Source organism: Schistocerca nitens, chromosome 5 (assembly GCF_023898315.1).
Source record: "Schistocerca nitens isolate TAMUIC-IGC-003100 chromosome 5, iqSchNite1.1, whole genome shotgun sequence".
In the NCBI taxonomy this organism is placed as follows: Eukaryota; Metazoa; Arthropoda; class Insecta; order Orthoptera; family Acrididae; genus Schistocerca; species Schistocerca nitens.
The window spans coordinates 827,444,542-827,460,103 of NC_064618.1; the positions used below are offsets into that span (position 1 = coordinate 827,444,542).

Below are 15,562 nucleotides of genomic sequence, written 5' to 3' on the forward strand. Positions count from 1 at the left end.
GAGACCCCAGTGGATACGGAGATGCAATTAGTTGCCAAAAATGTAGCTATCTGTGATGTGATTCGAGACACGCCAGAGATATTTGTCAGGCTGCGTCAGAATCGTTTTCGTCCATGCCATGTTTGCACTGACGTTGATGGCCGTCTGTTTCAGCAAACGACCTGGAAGAGCAGCTGAACGGAATGGACAATCTCTTGAAAGCACGATATAAGATTGTAAGTAGGCTGTTTAGGTTTTTATATTGGTAACGCCACGTAGCGCTCTGTATGAAAATCACAGACTGCACACAGCACAGCCAGTGATTTTCAAACAGAGCGTTACGTGGCGTTACCAATATAAAAACCTAAACAGCCTACTTACATGAACATCAACAAAAGCCAAACGTGGATAATGGATTGTAGTCGAATTAAATCGAGTGATGCTGCGGGAATTAGATTAGGAAATGTGATGCTTAAAGTAGTAAATGAGTTTTGCTATTTGGGGAGCAAAATAACTGATGATGGTCGAAGTAGAGAAGATATAAAATGTAGACTGACAATGGCAAGGAAAGCGTTTCTGAAGAAGAGAAATTTGATAGCATCGAGTATAGATTTAAGTGTCAGGAAGTCTTTTCTGAAAGTATTTGTATGGAGTGTAGCCATGTATGGAAGTGAAACGTGGACGATAAATAGTTTGGACAAGAAGAGAATAGAAGCTTTCGAAATGTGGTGCTACAGAAGAATGCTGAAGATTAGATGGATAGATCACATAACTAATGAGGAGGTATTGAATAGAATCGGAGAGAAGATAAATTTGTGGCGCAACTTGACTAGAAGAAGGGATCGGTTGGTAGGGCATATTCTGAGGCATCAAGTGATCACCAATTTAGTATTGGAGGGCAGCGCGGAGGGTAAAAGTCGTAGAAGGAGACCAAGAGATGAATACACTATACAGATTCAGTAGTATGTAGGTTGCAGTAGGTACTGGGAGATGAAGAAGCTTGCACAGGATAGAGTAGCATGGAGAGCTGCATCAAACCAGTCTCTGGACTGAAGACCACAACAACAACAGTACAAATGACACGTTAATTGTGTAGATCAAGGTATTTGCAGTCAACTGACGTAAATAAAAAGGTACACAATAAGGTGATTTTATTCCTACTATCTCCTTAAGCTGACTTCTCCGCCCCCAGGTTCCCTACGTCAAACTGTTCATTGGAGCATCCTCCATGTCCTGTTAAACTTTTGCACGCTCTTACGGAAACACCTTGTACATACAGGGTCGTTTAAAGGAAGTGTCTCAGATTCCAACAGAAGGCAGTACTGCTGAAAACTAGAAGAAAACATCCGGTAACTACCTGCCCGGAAACCGATACCTGTTGAGATATGGGCCACTTTAGTTGTGACGAGTAAGCTTTGATATTCAATGTTGTAGGCGGGATTCACAAGAGATGGCATAGTAGATTACCACCATACCCAGGTGTGGGTAGAAGCAAATCCTCTAGAAACCATGGAGGTGAGGCAGCAGTGTTGCTTCAGTATCATTGTATCTATAGGAATTGTCAGTGACAGACTCATAGAGCAAAACAATTTATCAAACAGATTAACACGTGCTGTGTATCACGCATTTCTCAGTATAAAGCGTCGCGGCCACGAGCACAAATACAGTTTCCCGTTCGTTTGACGTAGAAGAAAACACGCTCATAAGGTTTTCTTGGAGAATTTCTTGCCACGTCTGAAAAAAATGCGCTGTTGGAGAACGATACACTTGCAGAAAGGCAGTGGCTACGATTTATGGAAGACGGGGCAGCACCCTATTTTGTACGGATAGTGAGGCAGTATCGCACCGCGACGTTTCATGGGCGACGAATTTGTCGAGGATGTCCGGTTATCCGGACCTGTATGCTTTGGATGTGTGGCTCTGGGGACATTTAAGAGCACTGGTGTATGCCCAACCCATCGTCAGTTTGCAGATCTTATGGGAGGGCGTGGCCAATGCATATGGCGCTATCGGAATGGAGCCAGTTGTATTTAAAAGAGTACGTTATTCATCGCGTAGAAGCGCGGAAGGATGTGTTAGGAAGTGTGGTAAACGCTTGCAGCATTGAATTTAGAGTCTATTGCTACGTGCCAGACCGATGGGAATGACAGCATAGATTGGCCCGTTTTTTCAACAGGTACCGGTTTCCGGACACATCAGTACAGGAACACTTTCTTCTACTCCTGAACAATATTACCCGTTTAAGAATATATGACAGTTATTTAAACACGCTAAATACTGACTGCAATGATATGTGTTACACAATTAAGCAGCAGCCCCATACCTATCAAATTTTATGGCGATGTGCATCATATGACGAGTATCAGACGATGAAACTTTCGTTTCATTCGAAACTAATGTGCATCATCCACGTCAGTACAAAGCGTCATGGCCACGAGCACAAATACAGTTTTCCGTTCGTTTGACGTGGAAGAAAACACGCTCTTAAGCTATTCTTGAGGAATTTCTTGCCACGTCCAAAAAATATGCTGTGTCACTTCATTAAGATAGCTGCCTGGAAGCTGGTATTAAAGTACAGGTTTTCCCGTCGCATACCAGACACGTTCTGTGAGTGAAAAATCTGGAGATTGGTTCCAACAGTCAAGGATCTGTACGTTCCTCATAGCATTTGGGGTTAGAAACTCCGGTATAAATTGGCCATGCGTCGATTAGCAGTACATTCTCAACAACGACAAATATAATGTATCGTGTGTATGTAGGCGGACACACCCGTTATTACCCGTTATTCTTTGATTACTCGATTGACTAACGAACATTCGAAACAACCACCTCCATTAAATATCTGGTTGTATGAGTACGGACCGGCTTATATTGGAACGACCACATAAAACTAGTCGTAGAAAATCTGGATACGACAGTCAAATACGCTGAAAGAATGCTCAGGAAGCACATTCCATGTACGAAGGAGGTAACTTACACAAGCCTCGTGCGGCCTCCGCTTGAGTTTTGTTCCTCTATCTGGGAGCCGCGCGGGGTAGCCGTCGGGTCACAGGCGCCTTGTCGCGGTCCGCGCAGCTCCCCCCGTCGGAGGTTCGAGTCCTCCCTCGGGCATGGGTGTGTGTGTGTTGTCCTTAGCGTAAGTTAGTTTAAGTTACATTAAGTAGTTCAAATGGTTCAAATGGCTCTTAAGCACTATAGGACTTAACATCTGAGGTCATTAGTCCCCTAGACTTAGAACTGCTTAAACCTAACCAACCTAAGGACATCACACACATCCATGTCCGAGGCAGGATTCGAACCTGCGACCGTAGCAGATGCGCAGTTCCAGACTGAAGCGCCTAGAACCGCTCGTTCACAGCGGCCGGCACATTAAGTAGTGCGTAAGCCTAGGGACCGATGACCCAGCAGTCTGGTCCCATAGTCCTTACCACAAATTTCCAATTTTTTCTGTATGGGACCCTCCACTGGTGGTGTTAATAGAGGAGAATGAAAAGATCCATGGAAGAGCGGCGCGTTTCGTCACAAGTTCGTTTAGTGAACGAGAAATCGCCCCGGAGATGCACTTACAGTTCCAATTGTAGGAGCTACGAGTGAGGCGATTGCACGAAGGTGTTGTTTACTGTCAGTGTTCTGAGGGGTACCTGCCTAAAAGTGTCAACCAATATATTGCTTCCTCCTACACTAATCATGCGAAAAGACCATGAAGGTAAAAGCGCGTACGGAGGCTTATAAACAGTCGTATTTCCAGCGCAACGTTCTCGACTGGGCAAGGAAGGGGAAAGTGAGCGTTGTACACAAAGTGCACTCCGTCACACAACATGACGTAATATTGGTCGGTAGTATAAAATGTTACGTTTCCTGTGTGCGATTTGGCGTGACTCGGACCAGGTCAGTAGTTTTGTATTTCAATTGTTTAGTGTCAGTGTGCCAAGTCCGTATGAGAAAAAAGAGAAGGGTTAAGTTGCACACCATTGTATAACCCCTTTCCCGAGGGATTGTTCACTGAGGAGCCAAAACAACATGGCCGTCTACTTAGTAGCGTGTTGGTCTTGATTAGGAGTGCTATATTTTGTGGCGTGCATTCGACAAGTTGTTACGTAGTTTCTGTAGGTATGTAACGACATATATCTATGGTAGACCACATAGTTCCCCTAAAGTAAGTACTGTTGTGGGCATGGAGCTGGCTCCCGACAGTGTCCTTCATCCGAAATCAGCATGAGTTCTCTATCATGTTCGTCAAGCAGTTGCAGCACAGTCATGGTGCCTTCGATTACTGGCACATGTCCTATGTAAGTCCAGATAAATGTTCCTCTTAACATTACACTGTCCCCACCAGCCCCCGTCGGTGGCGCGGTGGAAGTGTCAGGAAACAATTCCCCTGGGCGAAGGTGTATCCGGACGCGGCCATAGACCTGGTATAAGAAGAAACGTTATTCATCCTACAAGGCGATCCGTTTCCATTGATCGACGGTCGAATCTCATTGTTCTGTGCCCGCAGTAATCATAGTTGACGATGTCGGTGGGTCAACTTGGGAACACGTAAGGGTTGTCTGTTGAAGAGCTCCATGTCCAACAATATGCGCCGAACACTGTGCTTGGAAACCTTTGCGTGTGTACCAGCGCCGTACCCTCTCGATTGATACGCCACAGGTCGCCGCCTATCCTAGTTTACAGAGCCGGAAATTTTCACACTTCCACGTTCTGTGACTAGACGGGAACGTTCACCACTTTTTCGCCTGCTCTTAATTTCATCGTCTTTCAACCACTTTCCGTAGATGCTCACAACAGTAGTACGCGATCAGCTGATGAGGCGACGGTTCCGAGATGCCCTTACTCAGGCTACAGACCGAAACAATCTGCCCTTTGTAAATGTCGGCTATGTCTGTGGATTTCTTCATTTCCGACCCGTATCGCCGCTAGAATGTCTCCCAATTCATCCCTGGTCAGTTTGTATACTTTCCTTACCGCGTCATCTGGAGACATTCGGTCACGCCGTGGCCACTGGTCATAATGTTTTGTTTCATGAGTGTATGCCATAAGCGCGAAATCCGGTGCCGGCACGCACCCTGCACCTACATTACCAATAAAAAAAAAATGTTCAAATGTGTGTGAAATCTTATGGGACTTAACTGCTAAGGTCATCAGTCCCTATGCTTACGCACTACTTAACCTAAATCACCCTAAGGACAAACACACGCACCCATGCCCGAGGGAGGACTCGAACCTACGCCGGGACCAGCCGCACAGTCCATAACTGCAGCGCCAGAGACCGCTCGGCTAATCCCGCGCGGCCATTACCAATATTATCCCCTGAATTTCAATTGAAATCTTACGAGTGTCTATTATTTTTATTCCAAACTTCTGTCCAGCGGAACGCTGCTTCGCGAATGTCAAACGTTCGCAGGATTAGCAAATAATGCTTCAGTCTATATAGCTTCATATTTGCAGCAGTACGTGCGTCAACATCGTTTGTCCATAATAAAATACTATACTCTGGCCTTTATCTCATCTGTGCACGTTTCAGCCTCTCTGCAGCACTGTTTTTTTTCGGTGGAAGCTCGAGATGAATGCTCGACTGGTCCGCGTAAAATTTCTCTGCTCCCCCGTGTCGCCTTGTTTGGAGGTGGTTGTTCCGGGTGCCGGGCACGTTCGGTATACAAATAGCTGGCTGGCCGTTTCCAGTACGGCGCTCTCGTACTGTCCGTTTAAACGAGAATATATTGGGCTACTTGCTGCAGCAATCGCGGCCCTCATTTGCTTTGGAAACGGAACTCGGCGGCTCCATTTTCAGCACTGGTTCGTCATTACAGTTGGGACCAGTGTTTAGATAACATGGTGGTCTCATCCATCACCAGGTACACGACCAATCGCAGGTGGGCTTCTTTTTACTGACTGCGTGACAGTGCTCTCTCGAAGCTGTTATTGCATCGTGAGTCCTGCGAGAAACTACGAAACAAGGTAGTATCTGTCCCCGAAACAACAGATAGCATTGATGACCGTGCAGCTTCTCTAGAATGAAATGGTAATTAAAATCGACACCCTAGCTGCAAACAGGCGTTGCTATACATCACTGAGGATATGTTGAAAATGTGTGCCCAGACCGGGACTCGAACCCAGAATCTCTTGCTTACATGGCAGACGCTCTATCCATGTGAGCCACCGAGGGCACAGAGGATAATGTGCCTGCAGGGACTTATCCCTTGCAAACTCCCCGTGAGACCCACATTCCCGACATGTCCACACCACTACATTCGTAGTGCGCATAATAGATGTTTGCCAATCACACTCATTACCCGTGGCAGATTAATCTACCAAGTCCCGTACGAGTTGGGGCATAGCGTGTGCGTTTGCACAAGAAGGTCAATGGCTGGGTTGCCATATTTTAACTATATATCAGTTCCCGAAGGAACAGTTACCATTGATGTGGGTCTCACGGCGAGCGTGCAAGGTATAAGTCCCTGGAGACGCACTATCCTCTGTGCCCTCGATATCTCAGATGGATAGAGCGTCTACCATGTAAGCAGGAGATCCTGCTTTCGAGTCCCAGTCGGGGTACACATTTTCGACATGTCCCCAATGATGATAATAATCTCTTCCTTCTAGAATGAAGAAATACTCAGAAATTGAGGTGAGCTTTCGAAGGGATAACCCTGCTGGGATATTTGTAAATGTGCGACCCGCGCCTGCCGGGTTGGCCGAGCGGTTCTAGGCGCTACAGCCTGGAACCGCGCGACCGCTATGGTCACAGGTTCGAATCCTGCCTCCGGCATGGATGTGTGTGGTGTCCTTAGGTTAGTTAGGTTTAAGTATTTCTAAGTTCTAGGGGACTGATGACCTTAGAAGTTAAGTCCCATAGTGCTCAGAGCCATTTGAACCATTTTTTTGTGCGACTCGCAATAGAGTTTCGAGATAGCGCACTTAGTACGCAGCAATAAATTTAATAAAATATCTAGTATCAATGCAAAGATGTACGAAAACAGGGAGCTTTTATGAATTCACAAGTAATGACAATAAAAAATAATTTTGCCTCAACAGAATAATTTTGTACCTAGATTTCTTCGCTTCTGGAAAAGCTTGGTACGAAGTAGTCGCTACAATAGAGTTCCACCTGTAATGGTAAAGAAACAGGTCCCCTTTGGGCAGATTAACTACAATGGAAAAATAGAGATATTGTTTTGGTATGTTGGTTTTCATGTTGAAGTAATGCAGGCAGCTAAGACTTTTTGTTTGCTTTAAATTATCGAGTTCTCGCAGACTAAGTAGCACTTTGAGAAATGGGATTACTATTTGTGAGGAATTGGTTCCAGATATTCGTCCAGCCATTTTGGCAATTTCGTTGTATCGCTTCGGGTACACGCTGAAATCTCTACAGTCAAAAATCTGTGCCCATTGCCTCTCCAATCCTTTTCCATTTGTGAGGAGATGGATTCATACAGAATGCTTAACTCATTCTCTTCCTACTCTTACTTCTCCTTCTACTCCTGTTGGCGCCATGATATTTATGCACGTGCACTCCGTCGGATATTTTCACGACATTATAAAGTAGTATCAATAACATGAACAGAATATCAGATTATTTATAACTGCGCCTTTCCACTTCTACGGCATACTGTCGACAGAATAAACAGCAAGGTGAACAAACCAGTGATATTTCATTCAGATGGTGCAGCCTGTAATCTTCACGCCAGCAGCACTAACATCTCAAGTGACATATTTTCACACGCAAATGTACTTGTTTGGTACTGCCTTTGTAAATTAACGCGCATTACCTTACTTAGGCACTTTTCTTGTTGGAATCCTTCACCGTACTTAGATACTGGTATGTTCTTCCAGTCGTCGTTTAAGTTCATAAAGCTGTCTTTACTCTCCGCCACACACCGGTGAAAGGCCTGCGGAGTACATGAGCATATGTAGGTACAAACGATAACAATAATCCTCCGACCCTTCAATGTAAAGCATTTTTTGGTAACAACTTTGTGTTCCTACATTGCGAGATAAAAATGAACGTCATTTAAAGGACAACGTGGCTGATCCTTATTCACGTGACTGAGTTACTTCTTAAGCTAGTCTAAACCTGAGTGTGTCGGCTAATATTATTAATGTTCCGCTGGTATTCTGTAAGCATAGCATGTCTGTATGTAATGTATATTTTTTTCAGTTCTTCGTTTCATACAAATAAACACGTAAACATGACTTTAAAAAGTCACGACAGTACAGAGAAAAACTAAAGAAGAGCGAAAGCTTATCGTATCCTGGGAAACAAATTTGCATTTTTTCCCAAGTTTGTATTTAGAATCGAAGTATCGATCACTGTAGAAGTAGAAGATCTTCTTTGATTAAAACATTACAATTCGATATTGGAAAGAACTGGGAAGTTTTGTTCCTAACAGCGCACGGAAATTATCTAATCTCCAAATGCGATTCTTATATGTATATGCACACATTGCATTTGAAGATTATATAATTTCCGTGCACTGTTAAGAAGAAAACGTACCAATTCCTTTAAATATTGAATTGTAAATTTTTAAACTAAAATCTTTCTAAATTACTGATCGCGTGAAAATGTCGTAGATAAATCCAAAACATCAAGTAGAAAATAAAATACTTTTTTTATTTCTAGATATTGAACAGTACTATTGGCGAACATATATATCAATACAACGAAAAACCAGCCAAAGTTACAAATTTCGCATTTTTTATTCACACGATGACTAGTTTCGGGCCGGTGTCGATTTTCAGATGATCGTAACATAGTCAAGAATGATATTTCCGAAAACGGAAAAACCATGTCAAAATTGTGCAAACTAACAGTAACAGCGCATAACAGATAAGTATTCTAATATGCTGCATATATATATATAAGGCCTTTCGTATGTCTGAATGATACTTCATTTTCATATGATTAGTGATTAAATATGAAAAAGTGTTATTTTTACTTAAAAATGATTCAGTATTTATTTTTTAACGTTTTCATTTGATAATAAATACAGAATTTGTATACAAATGAAAGAAAAGTTGCCATTAGCGAGAATCGAACGAGCGATCTCGTGATTAGAAGACTTGTACGCTACGCGATCAGCAAACGCTGGCTATTTTGGTAATTAGGGGTGGTCGTAATACTTCTGATCTTCCAAGATGACTTTTTCCAGATGTTCTTTTAGAATGTCATCGGATGGTTTTATAATACTGTATGAAGAAAATGGAAGAAGTATGGTCCCCTTGCAAGGTCAATTCGTCTCAATTCGTTTGTCTGGCTTGCTATCCGCCGAAGCCGTTAGGTAACTGTGCACGTCTATTAATATCGCAGTGGAGTGCGGCTTTGCTCCTTGCCAGACAGTGAGTGAAGTCTGCCGCGGAGATACGCGGAACGCAATAGCCGGTATCCGCATCTGAAGATGATCCGCGCAAAGCGCCGTAAATCACAGGTGAGGGGTCAAGCGCCGCATCATTAGCGCTGACCCGCGGACCCCGACTTGCGCGCCGCCCTCTGAACACCTGCCGAGGCGTCGAGCCGGCGAACTCGGTATCGTGTCCGTCAGTCGCTTTCTCTTTGCCTCCGTCGAAACGCGTACTCCATTCTTCTCGCCATCGCGATTTGTGAGATCACTTGCGTAGGTAATGTTGCGTTTCCTAGACCTGAGCTGGCGTGTCGTGACTTGCTTAGAAATCTCGGCGAGGACGAAAGTGGATACCATCGTGATGAACATTCTGTTTGACGGCTCCTCAGATGATACGGCCACTTTAGCAGAGCAGGTACTACACTCCTGGAAATGGAAAAAAGAACACATTGACACCGGTGTGTCAGACCCACCATACTTGCTCCGGACACTGCGAGAGGGCTGTACAAGCAATGATCACACGCACGGCACAGCGGACACACCAGGAACCGCGGTGTTGGCCGTCGAATGGCGCTAGCTGCGCAGCATTTGTGCACCGCCGCCGTCAGTGTCAGCCAGTTTGCCGTGGCATACGGAGCTCCATCGCAGTCTTTAACACTGGTAGCATGCCGCGACAGCGTGGACGTGAACCGTGTGTGCAGTTGACGGACTTTGAGCGAGGGCGTATAGTGGGCATGCGGGAGGCCGGGTGGACGTACCGCCGAATTGCTCAACACGTGGGGCGTGAGGTCTCCACAGTACATCGATGTTGTCGCCAGTGGTCGGCGGAAGGTGCACGTGCCCGTCGACCTGGGACCGGACCGCAGCGACGCACGGATGCACGCCAAGACCGTAGGATCCTACGCAGTGCCGTAGGGGACCGCACCGCCACTTCCCAGCAAATTAGGGACACTGTTGCTCCTGGGGTATCGGCGAGGACCATTCGCAACCGTCTCCATGAAGCTGGGCTACGGTCCCGCACACCGTTAGGCCGTCTTCCGCTCACGCCCCAACATCGTGCAGCCCGCCTCCAGTGGTGTCGCGACAGGCGTGAATGGAGGGACGAATGGAGACGTGTCGTCTTCAGCGATGAGAGTCGCTTCTGCCTTGGTGCCAATGATGGTCGTATGCGTGTTTGACGCCGTGCAGGTGAGCGCCACAATCAGGACTGCATACGACCGAGGCACACAGGGCCAACACCCGGCATCATGGTGTGGGGAGCGATCTCCTACACTGGCCGTACACCACTGGTGATCGTCGAGGGGACACTGAATAGTGCACGGTACATCCAAACCGTCATCGAACCCATCGTTCTACCATTCCTAGACCGGCAAGGGAACTTGCTGTTCCAACAGGACAATGCACGTCCGCATGTATCCCGTGCCAGCCAACGTGCTCTAGAAGGTGTAAGTCAACTACCCTGGCCAGCAAGATCTCCGGATCTGTCCCCCATTGAGCATGTTTGGGACTGGATGAAGCGTCGTCTCACGCGGTCTGCACGTCCAGCACGAACGCTGGTCCAACTGAGGCGCCAGGTGGAAATGGCATGGCAAGCCGTTCCACAGGACTACATCCAGCATCTCTACGATCGTCTCCATGGGAGAATAGCAGCCTGCATTGCTGCGAAAGGTGGATATACACTGTACTAGTGCCGACATTGTGCATGCTCTGTTGCCTGTGTGTATGTGCCTGTGGTTCTGTCAGTGTGATCATGTGATGTATCTGACCCCAGGAATGTGTCAATAAAGTTTCCCCTTCCTGGGACAATGAATTCACGGTGTTCTTATTTCAATTTCCAGGAGTGTAGCTCCACGACCTGTTTGTGCCAATACCTACATTTTAGATAAAGAATTAATTTTTAACACAGTCCGCTTTCAGGCCAATATATACTGCCCAGCTAAGTTCCAGTGATTGGGGTCAGTTCCTGAAGTGTTGCTCTGAAAGGTCTGCGAAATATCCACCTATGGTTACCATTCTACATTGACTCAAAAGTTTTCCAGATGCAAATTTCCTTTAAAGGTGGAGCTGGGGCAAGTCAGAAGTCTGAACAGGTTGGATCTTCCAGCAATGCGTACACCTACTTCCCCAGTGTTTATAATGAGAAAACACCATTGTGAGCAGCTTTATTTTGCCAACGATCTTTTTTCTTTTTTATTTCCATTGCCCCCGAAGTTACTTCTATTGGAGTGCCACAGTGTTCTAGAGACGGCTAAAAATGGCCGTAGTTCAAGCAAAAGGGTGGCCAAATTCAGCCCCCAGATCGGTTTCCTTTATTTCCTTATCACCGGTTTCGGGCCAACTGCCCATCTTCAGACCTATTATAAAAAATTATTTTGTAATTACGATTGGTGCAAATTACAAATGGTTTAAAATTTTTAAAACGTTAGAAAGCATCAAGATTCTTAAAAAAATCTAGTTATAGGCCCTAATACAAATTTGTGCAACGTACCAATTGTTACAGTTACAGAGTAACAAAATAACTACCCGTGCGCTAGCCTGCTGCTACTTTATACGAGTATTTAAAAAAAAAATAAGAAAACTTGTTGGTGCAACACCTACACGGCTGGGAAGAGCCCCCCTTTTGTAGAGGTAATTCTATCAGGACGAATACGTCTAGTTCTCATATAAATTAAGTAAATGGACTACCGATTACAAAAATTTGCTAAGGCTTCCAAAAAGGCGATAGTATCTTGTAAGGTATTCCACAATAATGCTGACGCGTCTTTTACCGGTCTAATGTCTTTCGCAGGTTGTTTCTGCAGTAGTAAAAGTCCGTACATTTATCTTCACAATTGTAATAGACTTTTTTTTCATTTTTGAGAACGAGTGGCATTTAGATTGACAGAGGACTCAACAACTAGTCCGCACTGGTACTATTTTAAATGCTTCCTTGCGAGTCACAAGACTCTTAACAGTATCTATGAAAGCTGCTCTTAGGTTCCATTGCTTTAATTCCGAGACTTGTTCCAGTCTGCCATTAAGCATCAGCCAGCATTGCTCGCTGCAACACTTCACTATAACATTTTCTTTCTGTATTCTCTGATATTGTCTGTGAAGTTCTGACGTAATCCTGCTCAGCTATGGTTCCTGTTTAGTTCTCACGACAGTCATTCCAGCTGTCATTAAAACTGTGGGCCGCGCCAGAGCTCGAACTTGGGAACTTGGCCTGTCGCAGGCAAGTGCTCCACCAACTGAGCTACCCAGACGCGACACACGACCCGGCCTGTCAGCTTTACTTCCACCAGTACCTCGTATCCTACCTACCAGACTTCAAAGCGAAGCTGTGAGTGAGGGTCGTGAGACGTGCTTGGGTAGCTCTGTCGGCAGAGCACTTGTCTGAGAAAGGCAAGAGTCGTGTCTTCGAATCTGCCAGGTAGTTTCATACCAGCGCACACTCCACTACACAGTGAAAATTCATTATGTAAGAACTGGCGCCGGCCGCTGTGGCCGAGCGGTTCTAGGCGCTTCAGTGTGGAACTGCGTGCCCGCTACGGTCGCAGGTGCGAATCCTGCCTCGGGCATGGATGTGTGTGATGTCCTTCGGTTAGGTAGGTTTAAGTAGTTCTAAGTTCTAGGGGACTGATGACCTCAGATGTTAAGTCCCATAGTGCTCAGAGCCATTTGAACCATTTGGAAAAACTGACTCGTTTTGCTTTCTGGTTAGTGTGACAATGATCCTCTCTCTGGCTGAACGTTAGCAGCTACTTAAAACATGGAGCAATTTTCGTGTGAACAGATCACCATCAGCAGTTTCTCATTGGATTACTTCAAAAGATACTGGATTGAATTTCAGGATTTAGCTCAGGACTGGCACACAATCTACTGGTCGCGGTTAGGTCTCCTTCCCTTGCTTGCCAAATTTATTACCATTTCTTTCCCTTCTAGGAATTGATCCGAGTATCTCTGGGCCAAGCCTCGTTAGCATCATTGCAACTTGCTTTTGAGACGACACGACACGAGAGCTAAGAAGAACTCAGCTGTGACCCCGTAGGCGTGTAACGAGCCAGTGCAGCAGTAACGGGGCCTTTTGTGGGCGATGTCTCGGCGCGGCTCGCTGTCACACGGACGGCAGTGCTGCACTTGCCACCCACGCTGGTGCAGCGACACCCCTCCGGGCCGGCAGGTGCGGCTACGGTGTCCCACCTCCAGGTCTGCGGCCCATTGCAGGGCCTGGCGCTGTCGCAACGTCGCCAGCCAACTTTCCCCCGCGTTACCGTTTCGCTCACGATTTGCTCTCCCGTCTGCTTGCTAATTCCATTCACGGAGGATAGGTCGGCGCCCGGAATAGACGGCCGTCGTGACAGGCCTTGCGCTTCCCCAAGTTCTCGGAGCCGGCGCTCGAGAGACCGGCAGGTAATCCCCTAGCGCCACTGTCGCTTTCAGTACCTGACCACGACAACCCGTCTGCTGCAACCCGGCTGCCGCGCGTCGGTCGTTCCCACCGAATAGGCGTGCAGCTACACCGTCGTCTTCATCACTTCCTTTGTTCTTTCACCCACCTTACGTGTACTGAAATTCGTTCTGTTTCTTGCAAAACATACTTTGTGTTTATCATTTAATCTCCTCCATATGTACATCACCACTCCAGAGACAGTAAGCAGCCTTGCAAGCTGTAGTTAATGGAGAACATGAATGTCCGAGAAATCAAGTTTCTCTTGAAATTCAAAACGTTGTTGGTTAAAATGGCTCTGAGCACTATGGGACTTAGCATCTCAGGTCATCAGTCCCCTAGAACTTAGAACTACTGAAATCCAACTAACCTAAGGACATCGTACATATCCATGCCCGAGGCAGGATTCGAGCCTGCGACCGTAGAGGTCGCGCGGTTCCAGACTGAAGCGCGTAGAACCGCTCAGCCGCACCGGTCGGCTCCAACGTTATTGGCTCTGAGCTCTATGGGACTTAACATCTATGGTCATCAGTCCCCTAGAACTTAGTACTTAAACCTAACTAACCTAAGGACATCACACAACACCCAGTCATCACGAGGCAGAGAAAATCCCTGACCCCGCCGGGAATCGAACCCGGGCGCGGGAAGCGAGAACGCTACCGCACGACCACGAGCTGCGGACTCCAACGTTATTGTTTCGATCATTAATGCTAAGAGATGTTTTCGCGTCGCTTGTCATCTGTCAACGTTTCGGACCAAAGTTAAGCAACGTCAGTCAGTAACTGGGTGGGTAACCACCATGGGTACGTCACGTACTGTTGGATGGCTTTACAGTCAAAGGGGAGGAGGAATGATGGCGTCAAGTTCCTGGTCACCACACTTGGCGCCGATGTGCTGGCGGAATAAATTCCAAAATTTACCCAGAGTCTCGTGGATTAAATTGAAGTCATAAGGCATGAGTGGCTGGGAGACACTGAAGAGATGGTTCATCCACCTGAATTGGAAAGATGTGTTCTAGCCTTCGCACCCGTAGCCACCTTTCCTTCGCGAAGCCTGGGTGTAAGTGTATATGCAATTGTGCCTGTGGTGTGTAGTGTCCTTGGCCGAGCGGTTCTAGGCGCTTCAGTCCGGAACCACGCAGCTGCTGCGGTCGCAGGTTCGAATCCTGCCTCGGGCATGGATGTGTGTGATGTTCTTAGGTTAGTTAGGTTTAAGTAGTTCTAAGTCTAGGGGACTGAGAACCTCAGATGTTAAGTCCCATAGTGCTTTTGTAGTGTCCTGTTCGTGTTGGAGATGAGGGAGGGTGAAATCCGACCCCAGCACATAGCCTATTCCTCTCGAAGAGTATTATGGAGGCAGCTGAGCTTTAACGTACCCGTCCTACTGTCAGTCACATCAGCACCACTCAGTTCCGAAGACCTATGTCATTTAAAATCTAAAATTCATCAATCTATACTTTTTACAAGAAATGCACGTCTTTTCATTTCTGATTATATATCGCACTCAAAAATCTGATTTTCATTGCAAATAAAAATTCTTAGTTGCAAATCTGTAGCAAAAAAATCGCTATCAAGATTTTTCGTCTGTGTGTGTTTTACGCTTCAAAATGGTTCTAATGGCTCTGAGCACTATGGGACTTAACATCTGTGGTCATCAGTCCCCTAGAACTTAGAACTACTTAAACCTAACTAACCTAAGGACATCACAAACATCCATGCCCGAAGCATGATTCGAACCTGCGACCGTAGCAGTCGCGCGGTTCCGGACTGAGCGCCTAGAACCGCTAGACCACCGCGGCCGGCTTTTACGCTTCACA

General features: G+C 46.2%; 1 protein-coding gene across 1 annotated transcript in view; it reads left to right on the top strand.

The window, feature by feature from the left end:
* The window catches only part of LOC126260741 (uncharacterized), a 702,522-nt gene that overhangs the window by 140,782 nt on the left and 546,178 nt on the right, over window positions 1–15,562 (top strand). The window lies entirely within an intron of this gene.